Source organism: Poecilia reticulata, chromosome 12 (assembly GCF_904066995.2).
Source record: "Poecilia reticulata chromosome 12, P_reticulata-male-v2, whole genome shotgun sequence".
NCBI lineage: Eukaryota > Metazoa > Chordata > Actinopteri > Cyprinodontiformes > Poeciliidae > Poecilia > Poecilia reticulata.
In genome coordinates this window covers 20,987,431-21,004,248 of record NC_088841.1, presented here as the reverse complement: position 1 = coordinate 21,004,248, position 16,818 = coordinate 20,987,431, and the positions used below count along the sequence as shown (strand labels likewise).

The 16,818-nt window shown below is 37.4% G+C and overlaps 1 protein-coding gene across 2 annotated transcripts in view; it reads left to right on the top strand.

Annotated features, from left to right (window-relative positions):
• The first annotated feature begins 284 nt into the window (after window positions 1-284).
• Window positions 285-16,818, top strand: part of lpar1 (lysophosphatidic acid receptor 1) — a 35,900-nt gene continuing 19,366 nt past the window's right edge. The window contains exon 1 of one of the 2 annotated variants that reach the window (XM_008424688.3): window positions 285-656. The gene's annotated coding sequence lies outside the window, so the exon portion shown is untranslated. Of the gene's footprint in view, window positions 657-9,378; window positions 9,398-16,818 lie in introns of those variants that run through there. The other variant, XM_081613615.1, reaches the window with a different exon arrangement.

Genomic DNA, 16,818 nt, shown 5'->3' with positions numbered 1-16,818 from the left:
AACGTCTATGCACTTGTTGCTTATGTCTTCACTTGTGTTAACTTGAAAGAGATTTACAGCAAACTCTCTCTTGTCGACCTGAAAAAGGCAAACGAAAAGAGATGTTTTACTCATTAAACTGATTGCACAAAATAAAGGTGCGCAACGATCCTCAGCTGCGGCATCTTTTATTACCCTGGGCAAGTGCGTGTACGTGACGTCACACCCCTTCTCGTGCTCTGCGTATCAGTGCGTGTGTGTCATGTGCGTGTGCGGGTGTGTGTGTTGTGTGTGTGTGTGTGTGTGTGTGTGTGGCAGTCGTTCAGTGAGGAAAGGAGAGAGACGCGCCAGCACAGAGAGGCACGGAGCCGGAGCGGAGAGCATCAAGTCGACTGCATTTGGGGAAAATCCTAAACCAGCGTAGGAATCAGGAAAAGTAACAAAAAATAAATACTAACAACTCTAATGTACCGATAGGACGCGTTAGTGTGGGGACTGTGTTGGTATTTGGACATAAAATGAAAGGTTTACCTGTCTCTTTATTGGATTTGGAGTCCTATTTGCGGCGGCTTTGACAGAGGAGTTGCGCATGCAGAGTGGGCTTTCGAATCGAACTTGACTTGGACATCCAGGATCCCTAAAACGACCTTAGAAAACCCGCTGGACATCATCAAACTGTAAGCATTAATGTTCAGTATCTTCACTTCTGATGAATTTACAGTTGGCGCATAAAGTGCGGAAAACTGTTTTATATATTTTTTCTTTCTTTCTTTCTGCATTTGAAACTATGTCATCTTCTTTCGCACACCCCGCATGAATAATGTAGGCATCTGTAGATAATCAAAGCATACCTGCCACGTAGACGCAGCGAGACGGTGCGGTTCAGATAAGGGGTTTTAATGCCGCCGGCAGGTACTTGATGGGCGAACCGTTATTTTAGCAGGGGATATGGTGTGCCACAGCGAGTGAGGCACTTTTGAGGACTTGTTGCGCCAGAACATGGCTCTTCCTCAAACCTCTGGGAGTAGAACAGCACTTGAATGAGGGAGGAAAAGAAAAACGAGCTCTGGGACTTAAAAAAATAATAAAAGTTGACATCTGTCTGTTTTTTTGTGCAGACAGGAATTTCTTTTAAGCATATTTTCTCAGTTTCCTCCTCTGCTAAATGCACGAACCATCCCGGAGTTGTAACAATATGTTGTTTTTTTTATTTCCAACATTCAGCATTAGTTAGCCAAGAGGAAACCCTCAGTGGTGGGCTGAAGAAAATCACAGAAACACAATAGCCATGCCAGAAACATCTCTTAACTCTTTCTTGTGGTGCTGGGACCCTCTTTAATGCTGTCAACTGTTTGTGGGAGTTAGAAAACCCCCAACCGAGCCGTGAAATTTAACCATTTTATGAACTGTTTTTCATTACAGTCAGTTGGAATTGCAGCACAGCTAAAAACTGACAGACATTTCTTTGAAGTCGAGATAAAGAACTCAAGATGTATGAGCCGGCAAGGAAAGCTGGCCAGGATGTAGATAACTAGAGCTTCTTTGTAGATCAGTCTTAGTGTAGTCATGAAACCCTTTATTTAGTAAAGAAAGAAATGCTGTGTTGGATCCCGTTTCCCCTTCAGATATGCCTCAATAAAGGTGATGGATACATTATGGACAGCAACAACAATCATGCAGGCTGTGGTGTTTGAACAATGCCTTGTTGGTACCAAGAGGCTCAGAGTGCCAACAAAGTGTCTCTTACACCACCACGCCCTCTACCACTGATGCAACGCAAGGTGGAATACAATTACTTTTTTTATTTTATGTAATTTTTTCTGTTGTTCTGATGAGCCTGTGTCACTGTAGCCTTAGTTTCCTGTTCTTATCTATCAGGAGTGGCACTCGGTGTGGTCTCCGGCTGCTGTCGGTCATCTGCATGTACGACATGTAGTGCATTCTGAGGTGGTGGTCTTGCATACCTAGGTTGTGACAAGTGGTTACTTGAAACTTCTTTTTAAACCAATCTCCCCAATTCTCTTTGATCTCTGATTTTAATGAGGTATTTTAGTAAACACAACTGTTAACAAATTTACCATTTTTGGACCATTCTGTAAAACCGAGAGATGGTTGTGTGTGGAAAGTCCCAGTGAATAAATAGTTTCTAAACTTCTTCTCAGATCACCAACAAAGTAAATGTATTCCCTTTTTTTAAAACAATTCTGATGCTCATTTTTTTTCTTTTTCCTTTTTTTTTTCAGCAAATCATCTATACTATGTGTAGATGTATCAAGTTGGATTCACGTGTCTAATTGTTGTTTTTTCTAAGAAGCCATCGAACAAACCCAATAAAGACTGTTGAGTGAATATCCTTGATCTTCTTCTTACATTAGAGTGGAAAAAGGTAAAAAAAAAAAAGTCCTGGTTACTGAGAAGCCAGTAGAGGGTTCAGATGTGATCAGTAAACCAAATCAACCTCTGTGATAACTTGAGCTTAAAGCATCACATCATACACGTCATGTATTATGATGATAACATCAGTAGCATGAAAACACCCTAGATACTTATGCTTGAATGTTGAAGTTTGATTGCATGTTGATGAGGAAAAACAATTGTGAAACTATGGGGATTCAGGTCAATATAAATATACATTTTCCACACAAGAGACTGAACATTTTTGTGTAACACAGAAAAGCAAAGGCTAGATGAATGAAAACAATTCTGTAGAAAAAGATCTGCAGGCAATTGTTTTCCCAGCAGGAGTTTGTCTTGCTGTTGTGGACTTGTCGTATATCATTTTCAATTAGCACGCATGGAATGCGCAGATGTTTGCAGAACTATCCATGACTAAATGGCAGAGTTAATAAAGCTATGGGAGCATCTGCAAAACTCTGTAAGTCCACATAGAGGGATGCAAGAAATGTGTTTGTATGTGATATCCCATTGTTTGATATTTCAAGGTGTGATGTGAATTACAACCATGTCTCCATGCTGTGGTGGCGCAGGGGTTAAGCACAACCCACATATGGAGGCCTTAGTCCTCGATGCGGCCGTCGCCGGTTCGATTCCCGGCCTGGCAATGTTTGTCACATGTCTTCCCCTTCTCTCAATACCCACTTTCCTGTCAATTAACTATCAAATAAAGGCCACTAGACCCAATAAAACCTTTAAAAAAAAAAAGAATTTGCCTGGTCATGCATTCCAGAAACAACCAATTGCCATATTTTCTTGCTGGAAACCTGAGGATTCTCAACCTTGATGCAACAGAAATATGTTTTCCTCGTTGTGAAGAGTTAGTTTCCAATAGCGTCAGCAAATTCTGATCTCTCAGTTACCAGCATTTGTTACTCTTTCAACAAATTAATCTTTTTGCTCCTTAAAAAAAAAAAGAAAAAACAACAAACAGTGTGGTTTATCTCCCAACATGCTGTAGGTAAATCATGTTAAATATGATAACAGCAGAAAAATATCTGTAATGCTCTGTTTCAGCTATAAGTATTAGCATGCAACAAATTTAATAACATAGTGAATTCCCAGTATTGTCAGCTTAAGCTTACTGTTTACCGTAGTCATTATTTTCGATGTAACCTAATGAGTGTTATCTCTTCATGACCTCAATCAGGATTTGTTCAAATAGCTGAGTGTGTTTATTAGTTTGTTCACAAGAGAACGCGAGGACACTGTTTTCCGCCACCCACTGCTGAAGACCGCAGGGGGTCTTTGATGCCACAGGCGTCTGTCAGGGTCATTTGCCCTTTGGCAGATAAAGTAGGTCAGTCACTTTCAAGCCGGTTTAATTGGAGGTTACATGATTTATTTCTCAAATTATCCACATTTGTTCGCATTGGTTTTGAAGATAAAGCGAGAGAGGTATAAGGACATTTTGAGTTAAAATACATGTAGTTTCAGGTAGAATATGTCAGTCACTCTGGAATCATTTCTTCAGCTTTTTCAACATTTAAAAAGCATTTGACCTTTTTGACAGTTTTGACCTATTGGGACGTTCCTAAGATATAATTAATGCTACTGGCCAATTGATGATGAGATCTGTTACTAAACCTTGCTGAATCCACAGGCACAACTTACAGTGTATTTTATTGCATTTTTCTGTGATTGGCTAGTACAAAGTACTTTTGAGGTGAAAATAAATAAAGCATGTTTGTTAGGTTTTTTTTTTTGTTTGCCATTTGGACATCTAGGAACCACATTGTTTCCCATATCTTTTTTTGTAAAAATTCATGTCACGCCTTTTAGGTTTTTATTTGTAAAAAAAAAAAAAGACCTCAATCCATTTCCTTTATTTTCAGAATTAGTTTTCCTTTTTTTTGTATCTGTCTCATAAAATAACAGGTACATAAATTGAATTTGTGGTTAGCACACGACAAAAAAAGTAACAAGTGTTAATTACTGGTGCATTAGCCCTTTACAGACATTTCAGCCATTGTGGAGGTTCATAAAAAGTAGAACATGGAGTATGTGAGAGGTAGAGTTCATAAGGCATGTTTTTAGTAGTTCACAGGGCATAAGGTCTTTCTTAATATGTCTTGGTGATGTTATATTTTTTTTACTTGCGTTAATTTTAGCAACCTTGTAAACAGTTGTCTTATATTCCACATGTGAGAAAGAAAAAAAACATTAAATGGCTAATGCACATAGGGTCAGGATACTACTCAGCAGCTCATTGGTTTCCTGATTTGCTATTGAGCAATACAGGCAGCGAGTCCTTAACATTCTCACAGGAAGACCTGAAAGGATAACAAATGCATGCTCATCTGGGAGTTATTCTGAAACTTACACGAGGCTTTAAAAGGAAAACAAAATTCGAAGAGTGAAGTTGATGCTTCTGACTTTTGACCTTCTTACCGAGGCTAAGCAAAACTCCTGTTGCAAAGATGCGCTATCTCCCCTGCAGACAACTGCTTTATGTTTCCCTACATGAGCCCTGACATTCGTCAAGCAAAACGGTCCTTGAAACATCTGTGTTGCGATTGCTGAAGAGCTTGATCTTTCCTCCCCCTTGTCTAAAGACTTGCATTCCACCCATTCTTATGCCAGAGGTCCAGATTACTTCAGCGCTCATGCAGGTAAGAGTGCCATTTGTGAGCTTGTGTTGCAAAATTAGATTTCCCTCAAGAGCAGGGGGATGACTCAGGGAAAATGCTTCCTTTGCGAGTGAAATCCATTTAAGGCATGCCAGATAGTTTCACTTTCACGTGCACATTCTCATTAGAATACTTACATTTACAATACAGCAAAATTGACAGATACTGATATTGTTGAATAACTTCAGCTTAGTTTTAGCAGACTATAAAAGGCGTTTTCCATCTACAATGAAATGCATACACTAATGATAAATTCTATACTGAATTCATTCATTTATCTTTATGCTGCTGACAGAGTTCTCTACTCTACTGCTTATTCACCACCTGTAGGTGTTGAACAACTTCAGCTTAGTATCAGAAGAGTAAGTAAGCTTTCTCCAAAGTGCATCTACAGGTGAAGTCATGTGGTTTGGCGAGAATGACTGTCAAAACTCCCAAGTGTCTCAATTCATGTCAGGATTCTTCTGTGCTAGATTGCTGGGTTTATACACCCTGCTGTCCATTTCAGAGCAGACTGACAAATTATAAACCGAGGTTAAATCAAGATCAAACTAGAAATTCAACTTTCTCTATGGAAGCCACACCTTTTCTACTTCTTCTAGTAAAAAAACTAAACATTTATTCAAATGACTGTCCTCTCCATTTTCAGATTATGGTGGTGTCATGTACTAAGCAGCATGTAAACACTCTGAAAACACAACCTCCTTGAACACTCTGCCATTTTAGCTTTTAGCTCTCTTCAAAACTTGCTACTGCGCTCTATATTCCTTCCTTAGCTGGTTAGTAAGACCTTCTGGAACATTATGAAACTTTTCATGGACAAACGTGGTTGTTCAGACTGCTAGCCCACTGTTTGTTGGACTATTTGGTTGACTGTATGTATGTTTTTATTGTCTTTGAAAACGATTGCTTTGTGTAATGTTTGTATTATTTTGTGTGCTGTTGTTTACATTTTGTCTGCTCTTAAAGTTTATAGTCATTTCCTTAAATTTCCTGCTTTTTGCCTGGCTGCAATTGCAAAAACCACATTTTTCTGAATATGTCCCGCCTGCATGTACGCATACATTATGTGACATTAGTTCTTAGTTGTCGTTTGTATCATTTCAAAGCTAAACACTTGATGTTACCTGATAGTCTTTGCTGCCAATCTATATTGCACCTAAATTTTATGTTACATAAATTCCTATGTATGCATTAGTATTCTAGGAGATGGAGGAGTTGGTAAAATATAAATAGACGTCACAACAGTTAAACATTTGGTCTAAGTGTACACAAATTCACATCTTGATGACAGAAATCGCAAATCGTGAACCAGCATATTTCATGCAGGCAAAATAACTATATTGCACTGCATTAAGAGCACAATTGCTATGGCGTGATGTTGGCAAACACTGTAACGAATCAGCTGCTTAGTTCAATGCCTCAAGTCTTGTGCTCTTGTGGTTTGACATACAAACCTCAAAATCACCCATTATTTCTCCGATAGCCATCCATTAACTTCTCTTATTCCAATTTCTACGCCTTCAATTTGTTTTGATTTTATCTGAAGGGTTCAAATCACAAAAGGCAGCTGATGTCAGTCATGAGAAAGACAAAAAGAGGAACCGGAATATGTCAAAAGGAAACTCTTTCAGTACATCAAAATCACAAATATGTATTAGATTATTGTGTGGTCGTTATTCTTTTTTTGCTTCTGTAGAGCAATTTTGAGTTAGGGAGCTGTGGCAGTGTTTTTTAAGATGAATTATAGAATATCTAATCCGAAGGTACCTTTTTGTAAATAAGGGCATATTTTATCAGATTCTTTCATCTTTAAACAAAACAAAACAAAAAAAAAAAAACTGGCATCCAAAAGGTTTAAATCTCAGCGGTTGCTTTGGCACAGGAAGCTGACCATCTACAATTTGGAATGTTGATGGTTTTGTCTTCCATGTGTTGAAGTGTGCATCCGCGAGATACTGACTGCCCTGCTGCCCCTTCATGCTTGAGCATGTTTGTGAAAACAACTTGTTTTTTAGAGGGTTATTGTTCTGCTGCATTGGTGCTCAAAGAAAGATCCTGACTGTGCAAAAACACATTGATATCTTACTAAACCTTGTTTTGCAGGATGGATATGCAGGTAAACAAGCTAGAACTGCAACATACCAACTGCAGTCTTGTGAATTGCGCCATTTTGTGTCTTTGTCATGTGAAGTAAATTTACACTTTAAGTAATTTTATAGTGGACCGCATGATGACATTCAGTCAAATGCTTTGAATTAGGTTATAGCGAAATAGGATATCTCAATATCATGGTAGTTAAGTTCATAGTAGGTAAATTTTATGAATAAATTCATGCTAAGAATGGGTAAAATTTTGGGAAATTGACATTTGAACAAAATGTGACATCTGTGTTGCAAACAATCTTTTGTTATACTGTAGTTGCAGAAACATGTAGTTGCAGTTTGAAATTATGACTACTTTATTCTGTTTGTGAAAACACAAAAGGGAGAATTCTTCTTATTTTTTGGCAATTTGACTACCTTGAAATTAGATGAGTATTATCATATATAGACAGAAATAGACTGGAACCTACAATCGTACTTTAATTAGACTCAGGTTATGATTTGTCAGGCCTTTACTCTTTTTGTGAAAATAAGGCTTGTTTAGTTGACTCTAAAATATTCCTAGAATGTTTTCAAGTCTTGTGAACTTAACATTGTGTATTGTCTTGTCTCTTGAGTTAAATGTTGCGCAATTGAAAATGGTAAGTAGCTTTGTGTCTAACATTTAGGAATGTTAGACACACTTATCAATTCTTATTATGAAATACTATATTTCTCTTCTGCATAAAAATTCATCTTGTAAGCCAGCCTTACCAAACTTAACCTTTTGAATCTCAGCTCTATTGCAGAACATGGTCACCTTCGTTTTTTTTACTTGCTGAAAAGCAGTAGTACTTTTGAAAAGCTGGAGCATTACATGAGTGATGAGTATGAATACTTCTGAGTCAAACATTTTGTGGGATAGATCACTGATGCAATGCTTTATTGCATCCAGGCCCATGTGATGTAATCTGTGGAATCTGTGTCAAAGAGTGTGATTTCAATACAAGATGGCTGAGCACACCCTGCAATAAACTGAGGTTGAACATGACATATGGTAAAAGCTGTTTATTAGAGGAATGGCGGTTGTAACCTAGTAGCTGGAATGATCTGAAATTCTTGGTCAAACTGGTTGGAGAAAATTGCATTTACACACCTTTATGTTGCTTAAACTAGCTGCCACAAATGTTATGATTTAGTGTATAGTGTGCTAAAAAAAACCCTGTATTGTTCTGCTTATGTATCGTGTGGCTGGCAAAGGGATCTTCTGAAAATTCCCAGTGAACTTGTGCATTTCTGCAAGGTGTTTCATGTGTGTCATTTCTCAGTTCCCTGCTTTTAGGGTTTTTCCATACTGATGAATGATACATTTTTTTCATGCAAGCTGACCAAACAGAGCTAGCTCAAGAGTCAAATGTAAGCACTTTTTGTACTTTGTCCATAATTTAATATGAAACATCGATTAAAATATAAGGCAAAAGCAAACAAATCTTCAAAAAACAAACAAAAAAGCTTTTAGATGTTGATAGATGAGGTAACTAGATAATATTATTTGGTATTTGCTATTTTCCCTGTTGTGTAAATTATATTATTTTCTCACAACACAGAAAAGTTAAACATTTTGTCCTGTAGTAGGACTATGTAAAATCAACCTTTTTGAGCTTTGCATTATGTAATAATGTTATTCCCTCATCAAAAAACATACCTAGAGTGCCATTTGATTCTTTCATGCATATTTGAAAAGTTAGGTCATTGTGATTGATCATTAGTACTGCATCTCACTCACTGCTGTTATTTATGTGAGGTAAATGGGGACAAAAACAGATTTTGGAAATGGCCGCTAGGAGCTAACACATGAGGGGACGCTTATATTGTTGTTTGTCACCATTGTCAGGTAAACGTGGCATAAATGTCACAATATTCAACCAAACTGGAGTTCTTTTTCCCTTTGCTGGCTGCATTTCAGCCTTAAAGTCTGCTTGACACAAACATCTCAAACAGATGGGCCTGACTGTAGTGAAAACATGTTTTAAACTCCACTCTATGCGGCTGATAATAACCCATAAACTGCAAGTTTTGTTATCACTTTCCCAAGTGATGATATTTGAGAGAATATATGGCCCAAATGAAACTGTTATGCCTTTTTAAAAGGATTTTTTTTCTTTTTTTAAGTTACCCACTCTGTCTGTGACCTTGGACAAACCAATGCTACACTGAATCTAACAAACCTCATCTATGTGCAGCTACAAGGTAACTCCTCTTCCTTCGGGAGTAACGTTTTATCTTGCCAGAATGCGTCCCAGGAATGCTCCCAAAGAGCTACTGTTTTTGAAGGGTGACAATATTCTGATTTAATGGCCTGCAGTGAGATTCCGCATGATCAAACAGGACTTCATTTTTCAGAGCTACAAAACAGGTCTTGTCACTTCATAATGGTAATTATTTATGGCTTTGGCTCCATCACCACTCACAAACCAATAGTGCTTAAAATAGATCTAGCCTTTTCCCAGCAATAAGTCACTTTGTGTTCTATTTGAAGTAGTCAAATTTAATGACAGTTTCAGGCTTTCTGTATGGAAATACTCAAGTGTTTGCAGGATGTCATCCACAGACATGCAGTGAATCAGTAGCCGCTACATGACTCTGCGCCAACTCTCTATCCATTCCTTGTCCGGGGCTCTTCGGTGCTCTCCAAGTGTCTGACAGTGTATGCTGGTGTGAGATGGTTGGGTGCATGTTGTTAAAAGAGAAAGTTGTAGAATGAAAGCGTCTATGTGGAGCGTTTGTGAGTTATGTGCTTGCAGACATCCTTTTTTCTTTGCTTTCTGGGGAACGACCGAGGGAACAATGGGCACATTGTGTGGACTGCTGGCAAAAGGCAGGAAGAGAGGGGGAGACGTCGGGGGAGACGTGTAGAAGAGCAGTGAAAACTGTAGAAGAGTGAAATGACATGAGATTTTATAGGCCATGAAGGAGACACATGAAAAGACACTTGAAAAGAGATGTCTTCTGTCTTCTGACAGAAGACAGACGGAAAATAAATGTCCACTTTTGCCTGACTTACCGCATCCAGGTTGCTATTACTGTACCAGGTTACAATAATGTCAAATGAAATTACATGACCATCAATGGTTTACATTTATGGTCATGTAAATGTAAACCATTTATGGTCATGTAAACCATTTACATGACCATAAATGCTCATGTAATCTTTAAGCTAATTTTTAACGTCATTTTGCTCCTTAAATTATGCATTTGGGCTGTGATGTTTGAAACATCTTCAGTTCATTTCAAAAGCTAAAATCTGGTGTACAAAATTAACCTATAGTGAGTTTTTATTAATTCACACAAGGTCACATTTATACTGATGGGCCTAAATTAAAACATACAATGCTACTAATGTTTCGATAAAAAAAATTGCGAATAATTTCAAATGACAGAAACTCAAGTTCAGTCTCAACTACATAATCAGTCCAGTAATAATCAATTCTTGCCATAACAATTTCAAAACCAGTTTTGATCCATTTTTCTTGTTGGTCTAAGTTACAAAAATGTTGCTGTTTTATGTAAAGTCAAATAATTTACAAGTAGTCTTTGTTCATTATACCAGTCATTGATTAATGAACCAGTATCATTGGCAGTAAAACAGTCCCACAGCATGATACTCCCATCACCATGCTTGACAGGTGGTACAATATTTTAAAATTTAAGTGCCTTACCTGAGTTTCTAAAACCGTACGGCTTCTTAGTGTGGCCAAATACGTCACACTAATATGATACTTTTGACTTGTTATAATATTCTCTTAAAACAGTGAAATAAATTAAAATTTCAATAATATTCCGATTTATTAAGATGTTTTACAACTTTTATGGTATGACTGCGGTAAAGGTTATATAGTAGCAGGGCAACGACAGAGATGGGGACATACCCCAATACAAATAATTCAAAATGCCTTGATCACTATCAAGATCCAATATATTGGAAAAATTTGTTGCAACTATTCATGCATGTAAACTTGTGGTTATAGCTGTGGCTTTAAAGTATTGAGTCAGAAATTTTGTCATTTCCGTGTTGTTTTTTGGAGCTCACTGTGACCTTATTTGGCTTGTTTTTTTGTTTTGTTTGTTTTCCCCTCTAGCCATCCGGATATCTTATTTACTTCTTTGCCACCAAAATTTTTATTCTCAATGGACTTTAAAAGAGGAAGGAGTTTTACTTTATAATTAATACTACTTATTTTTGTTATTTAATAAAGTCTAGACCTATTTTTTTCTCCAAGCGTCCAAACAACCGTCCACATAACCCACAGAAGTTGGGTTTACTCATTTTAGATAAATTAAGCTCCTTGTCACGGGAAAAGTCATAAAGCTTAAAATTAGAGTTTCTTATGAGTAGAAGAATTCATAATTCTTTATGTTTTCTGAAGTTGTTTTGAGAGACATAGTCTCAAACATGTCTATGGAGTTGGTTTTAAACAGCACAGCTGCAGGCTTAGTTGGAAGCTTATTCCTGTTGTTTTGTTTTTATTGTTTTTACATGCATTATGGAGTGGCTATAACTTTTTTGTAGAATTTTACAGCATGGCCCCCAATTTCCCAGTACGTATAACATACATGGACGTTGCACAGATTGTGCTGCGAAAAGCACCAAATATAAGAATGGATGATTCTAACTACTTTTTGTGTAAAATACAAATATTTCTGTGAGCAGCTTGTCTACAGATAGGTGTTTTGAATTGAAAGTATTTTTGGATAGCTGCCATGTGCATTCATTTGGAATAGAGATGTTTTACTTATTCCAAATTCAAACATATCTTCAGAACAGTTTAGAGCTCTGTAAATGAGCTACAGAGGTGGTGAATAAAAATATTAAGAAACATAACTACTGACTTCTTTAATTTGCAAGTTGCACTTGTGTAATAATTTTACCCTTGGCATAGTGTTGAAATGAATCATCACCAGCTTATCTGTAAGAGCACTTCGTGACCCAAGGCTTCTAAAAGTTAAGATATCAAAAGGTCTAAGTCTAAGATTAAAAGATTATTGAAATGCCAAAACTATTTCAGGAGTGTCTGAAACACCAGCTAGCACGTTGTTCCCCCTTCATCACCTGCTTCCATACCCAAACTTAGTTTGAATAGAAACACTAGAAATGCTTGATTAGCTTATTTGATCTTATAGATTGTCAGCATAATTTTGACATCAGTAGACATTATACCAGGGCGATAAGGATAATAAAACAATATCATACTTCTTACCTGTTGAACGAGTTTGATAGTCATCTCAATGTGGTTCCTAAGACAGTATCTGTTTCAACACAAACTGAAACAACAAGCTAAGCTAAAGTAATAAAACATTAATAATAACTAATGGGAAACATGGGGGGTTTCATTGTCAAAATCTAGACATGACACTGGTGATGTGTGAATTTTAGATTAATGCCATCTACTCAAGTAACAATTTATTGGTGTTTAAAACCCAGTAAAATCCAGCATTTTTACAGAATTCATAAAAATGCAAATATATGTCAGTAAAACCAGAAAATAATGCCAACGTTGGTTTCTTACCATGCCTCCAATTCTATATCATGTAAAAATGCTTAAATAATAATAAATGCCACATAATGCCCTTTTGGTCACATGTATTGTTGGCAGTTTTATCCTTTTTATGTCTTACCAATAAATCTTTGCTTTTACTTTACAATAAAAACTTGACAGACCATTACCATAACTGACATCCTCAGTATGATATTCTATTTAAGCCAGATAGATCATTGTTACATTTATTTTTTGAATAAGATAAAAGTAGATAATGTTGTATATTTAGTTTTAATGCAGTGCCATGTGTATTCTGCAAATCAGAAACACCCACAAGAACAACAGGGTGGGTTTTTTGTTGTTGTTTTTCGGTGGATAATGATTACAAACAGCTAATGTGAACTACCAGGTAATCAAGATTTTGGTTTCCTCTTTCATATGCAACCTTTAGAATAGCACAAGCATAAAAATTCACTCTGTGAAACTATGATGACATGTGTGTGAGTGTGAATTGTCCTTAATGTTCAGATGCAGCCTTGCTGTCAGTGCTTGAGTAATGACCTCACTCATATGGATTCCAGGGTGGTCCTTTCATAGCCCGCTGGACACACTTCCACACACAAAACACACTTACCCCCTTTCTCCCCACCTAGCCAGAGATTAGCAGACCTCACTAACAAGTATGAAGTGTGTACACATAATAAAATGCTGTCCTCTATCTAATAACACTGATTCTCTCACTTCTACAAAATTCCTTCTCATTTCCACAAAAAAACCTGTCAGTTTACACCTAAATATGTCTCTCAAGTTGTCATTTTTTTAAAACGTACATGCACACGCCCAGGTCAGAGAAAGTTGGAGAAACCCAAAATCCCCTTTCTTGCTGTGTCCCATGTCTTGCACAATCACTCTTTCTTTTACAAGACACACTTCCCAGCTGTTGGACACAAACACAATGACATGATCTGCTTTTGCAGGCTCCAAGAGGCTGATGAAAGTGTCGGGAATGTGCACCAAAAGGCCACTGACACTTCATCCACTTTGTACTACTGGCTTTTGACCTGTATCAAGCGTCTAATACCTCCCTGACTCCTCCGAGATGTTTAGTGGCCTTACACCACACAAGACAAGCAGAATAGATTAGCTTTTATCTGCTCTGGTAGTTGTCACTGAGGCTTCCATGTTCTGGATTTATAGTGGGTTGGGGATGCGGATATCATTCAGATGCTGGTTGTGCCGTCTTCTAATTGCTGATGCTGCTTCATCAAGACATAACGGCTCTTTGAAAACCTCAAAATTACTTGCAGGTTAAGAAATTCCTTGTATGAAAAAACATGATTTAATACAGATTACTACAGTCTCTACAAAGAGACAAAGTTAAAGAACATAGATAGGAGAAAGATTCATTAATCTACATATTGTAAATCATACTTAGAGAAATGAAGAGGTTGGAGGATTTTGATATTTATTTATGCGCAGCAGCTTCAGCTGCATCTAAATCTGTATTTTTGTTCATCTCTGTTTATGTACACAATTAACATATCCCTATTAAGAGATAGTGAATCTTGAGACTATGGAGCTTGTTCCCTATATCTCTAGAATCTCTAGAAATGCATGTGGAAAAAATCTACTGTATTAGCAAGTACTAATCTGAGAAAAGACAAAAACTAAATGAATTTTCAGCGCTGCCATTTGCACCTAAGGTTACTCTTGAGCTGGAAACAGCTCAAGAGTAGGGCTGGGCGATATATCGAGTATACTCGATGTATCGCGATGTTTTCAATTTACAATAGTTAAAATGGCTATATCACAACCATCAAGTATAAATTGTCGCTCAAATAATAAACTTTCGCCGTCAAATTCACTGCGAGTATGGTTTATCCGACACCCTATGAATGCATGAATGCATCACTAGTTCCGCCCCCGTCTTCCAACCTGAAAAATTTCTACCAATCACGTTGCGCGGAGAAAACAATCAACTTGCATGTTGTAACCATGGTTACAGCGAGAGTTTGAGGCGAGCCGTGAATGAGACGGTGACTGAAGAGGGATCAGTCTAGTTCCGAAGAGAAACAGCGCTGGATCAATAATTTGGCAGTGGTTTAGATTTTATATGAAAGATGTCGAACAAAATGAGGTAGTTTGCGAAACATGTTATGAAACTATTACCACAAAAAGTTGCACCACAAATTTATTTCACCGCCCAGGTTCAGATATTCTTTTACATGCCGTTCCCACGCTGCCAGGGTAGAACGATTCCTATAGTGAAACCTGGAGACGTAGGAATGATTCAATTAATGCTATGCAATGGGAAAAACAACTCAAAACCACTCTTTTTCCCTCGCTCCGTGTCGGCTTTACACGTAGACACGTTGCCATAGCAACTAACAACGTAACTTTATGTATCAGGATTCAGCACCAAAAACACTCAGAACAGAACATTCAGTTCGTTACAGTTTTATGCTTTTCGACTTGATGTGTATTTTGCGATTATTAATCACTGTGGTGGATTAGCCACCGCTGCTATTAGCCACACTAACACAGCGGTGGTTGATTAGCTAAGTCAAGCACCTGGTTTACTGATGCTCTGTCAGTTTGTGTGTAGGTCACCTTTTTATTTTTAAGCTGAACCAAAACACACCTTATTCCACAACACATCTGTTAAGTTTGTCAAAGTCAAGCATAACTGACCTACTTCCTTCTCCCTCGCTATTCTTTTCTTAGTTACATCTTATTTCTTACCTTGTTATCTCGTCTTGGTGTAGACAGTTCATAGCAAAGCACTGCATCCCTTTTTATATGAGTTTACATTTAAGTCTAGCAGGGAAATGGGGGCGAGAACTTGCTTAGATGACATGCTGCAAGGAGTCTAGTTTAAAATAACATTGGAGCTCATTTAAGAACATTGTCATATATATCGTGTATCGAGATATGGCAAAAATATAACCCGCATCCTAATAATTTAACCTCAGTGTAGTGCAGCATGAACACAACTTCACAACTTCCTAAAAGGCTAAAGACAAGCTATTTAAAGATGCACTCAAGAGGCCTTTGTTTCTCTAGAGAAGTTGTAAAAATCAGTGAGAGAATCTGTCAACATAAGCATTTGCTCTACATATTTTTGAAAGAATGGCGCATCACTGTTGAAAAAAAAATCATGTAATATAAAACCAATGTAATATAAATAAATAACATAGAATAAATATTTGTTTGTTGTTGTTATTTTTGCAATAAGATATCTTAAAATGGTAAAAAATAAAATAAATAAATAAAACAAAATCCAATCATTTATAAAACCAATTCCCATACTCTGAAGGTTCCTCTCTCACCTTGTGACTTATGGAGATAGCAGCTATCGATGACTGATGAGTGGAATTCCAACACGTTTGCATATATCTGAATGTACCATATAAATTATATAGTACTACGCTGACGTCCTAATCAAATGCATCTGCAGATGTTTCATATAAGCCAGCGCCAGGAAATATGAGACCTGAACTGCATCTGCAAAGCTCTGTATTTGACTTACTTGGACTTCCTTCATACTGCCATTGGGGCACTTCAGTGCCTAAACACTTGTTACAGTTCAGCAGAGTAAGCATTTTTTCCACAATGTCAATATGCTGAGGAAGTTTATAGCTCATGCAGCGCGGATTTCAAACTGTATCAGATTTTGTTTATGCAGCACTGACCCCTGAGGAAGAGGTCGTGACCTCCATTGTGGATTAAAGTCACTTTTCTGAACTATGTGACAATTCTCCTTCAAAACATTTCCTACAAATGACATTTGCACCTAAGGTTAAGGATAGTTATCGGCACACTTCAGCTTGTGTTCCCTGTTGTTTTTGTAATGCTTACTTGTTTTCATTTTATAACAGCAAGCAATGCAGCCTTTGTAGATTTTCATATCCATCTAAAGGAAACTTATGCTTAAATACAAACACTGGCCTTTGAACCAAAAACCTTTAAATCTAATCTTCTTATCTTGCTTTTCTATTCCCCTTCATTTTTTGCAATGCCGTCCTCGCTGCTGCGCTCTTTGTCTGTCTAATTTACACACAAACAAACCAACCCTCTTCCAGCCCTGAGGTCCTGGATCCGGTCTGGGGTGTGTGAGAGAGAGCAGCCTACGTC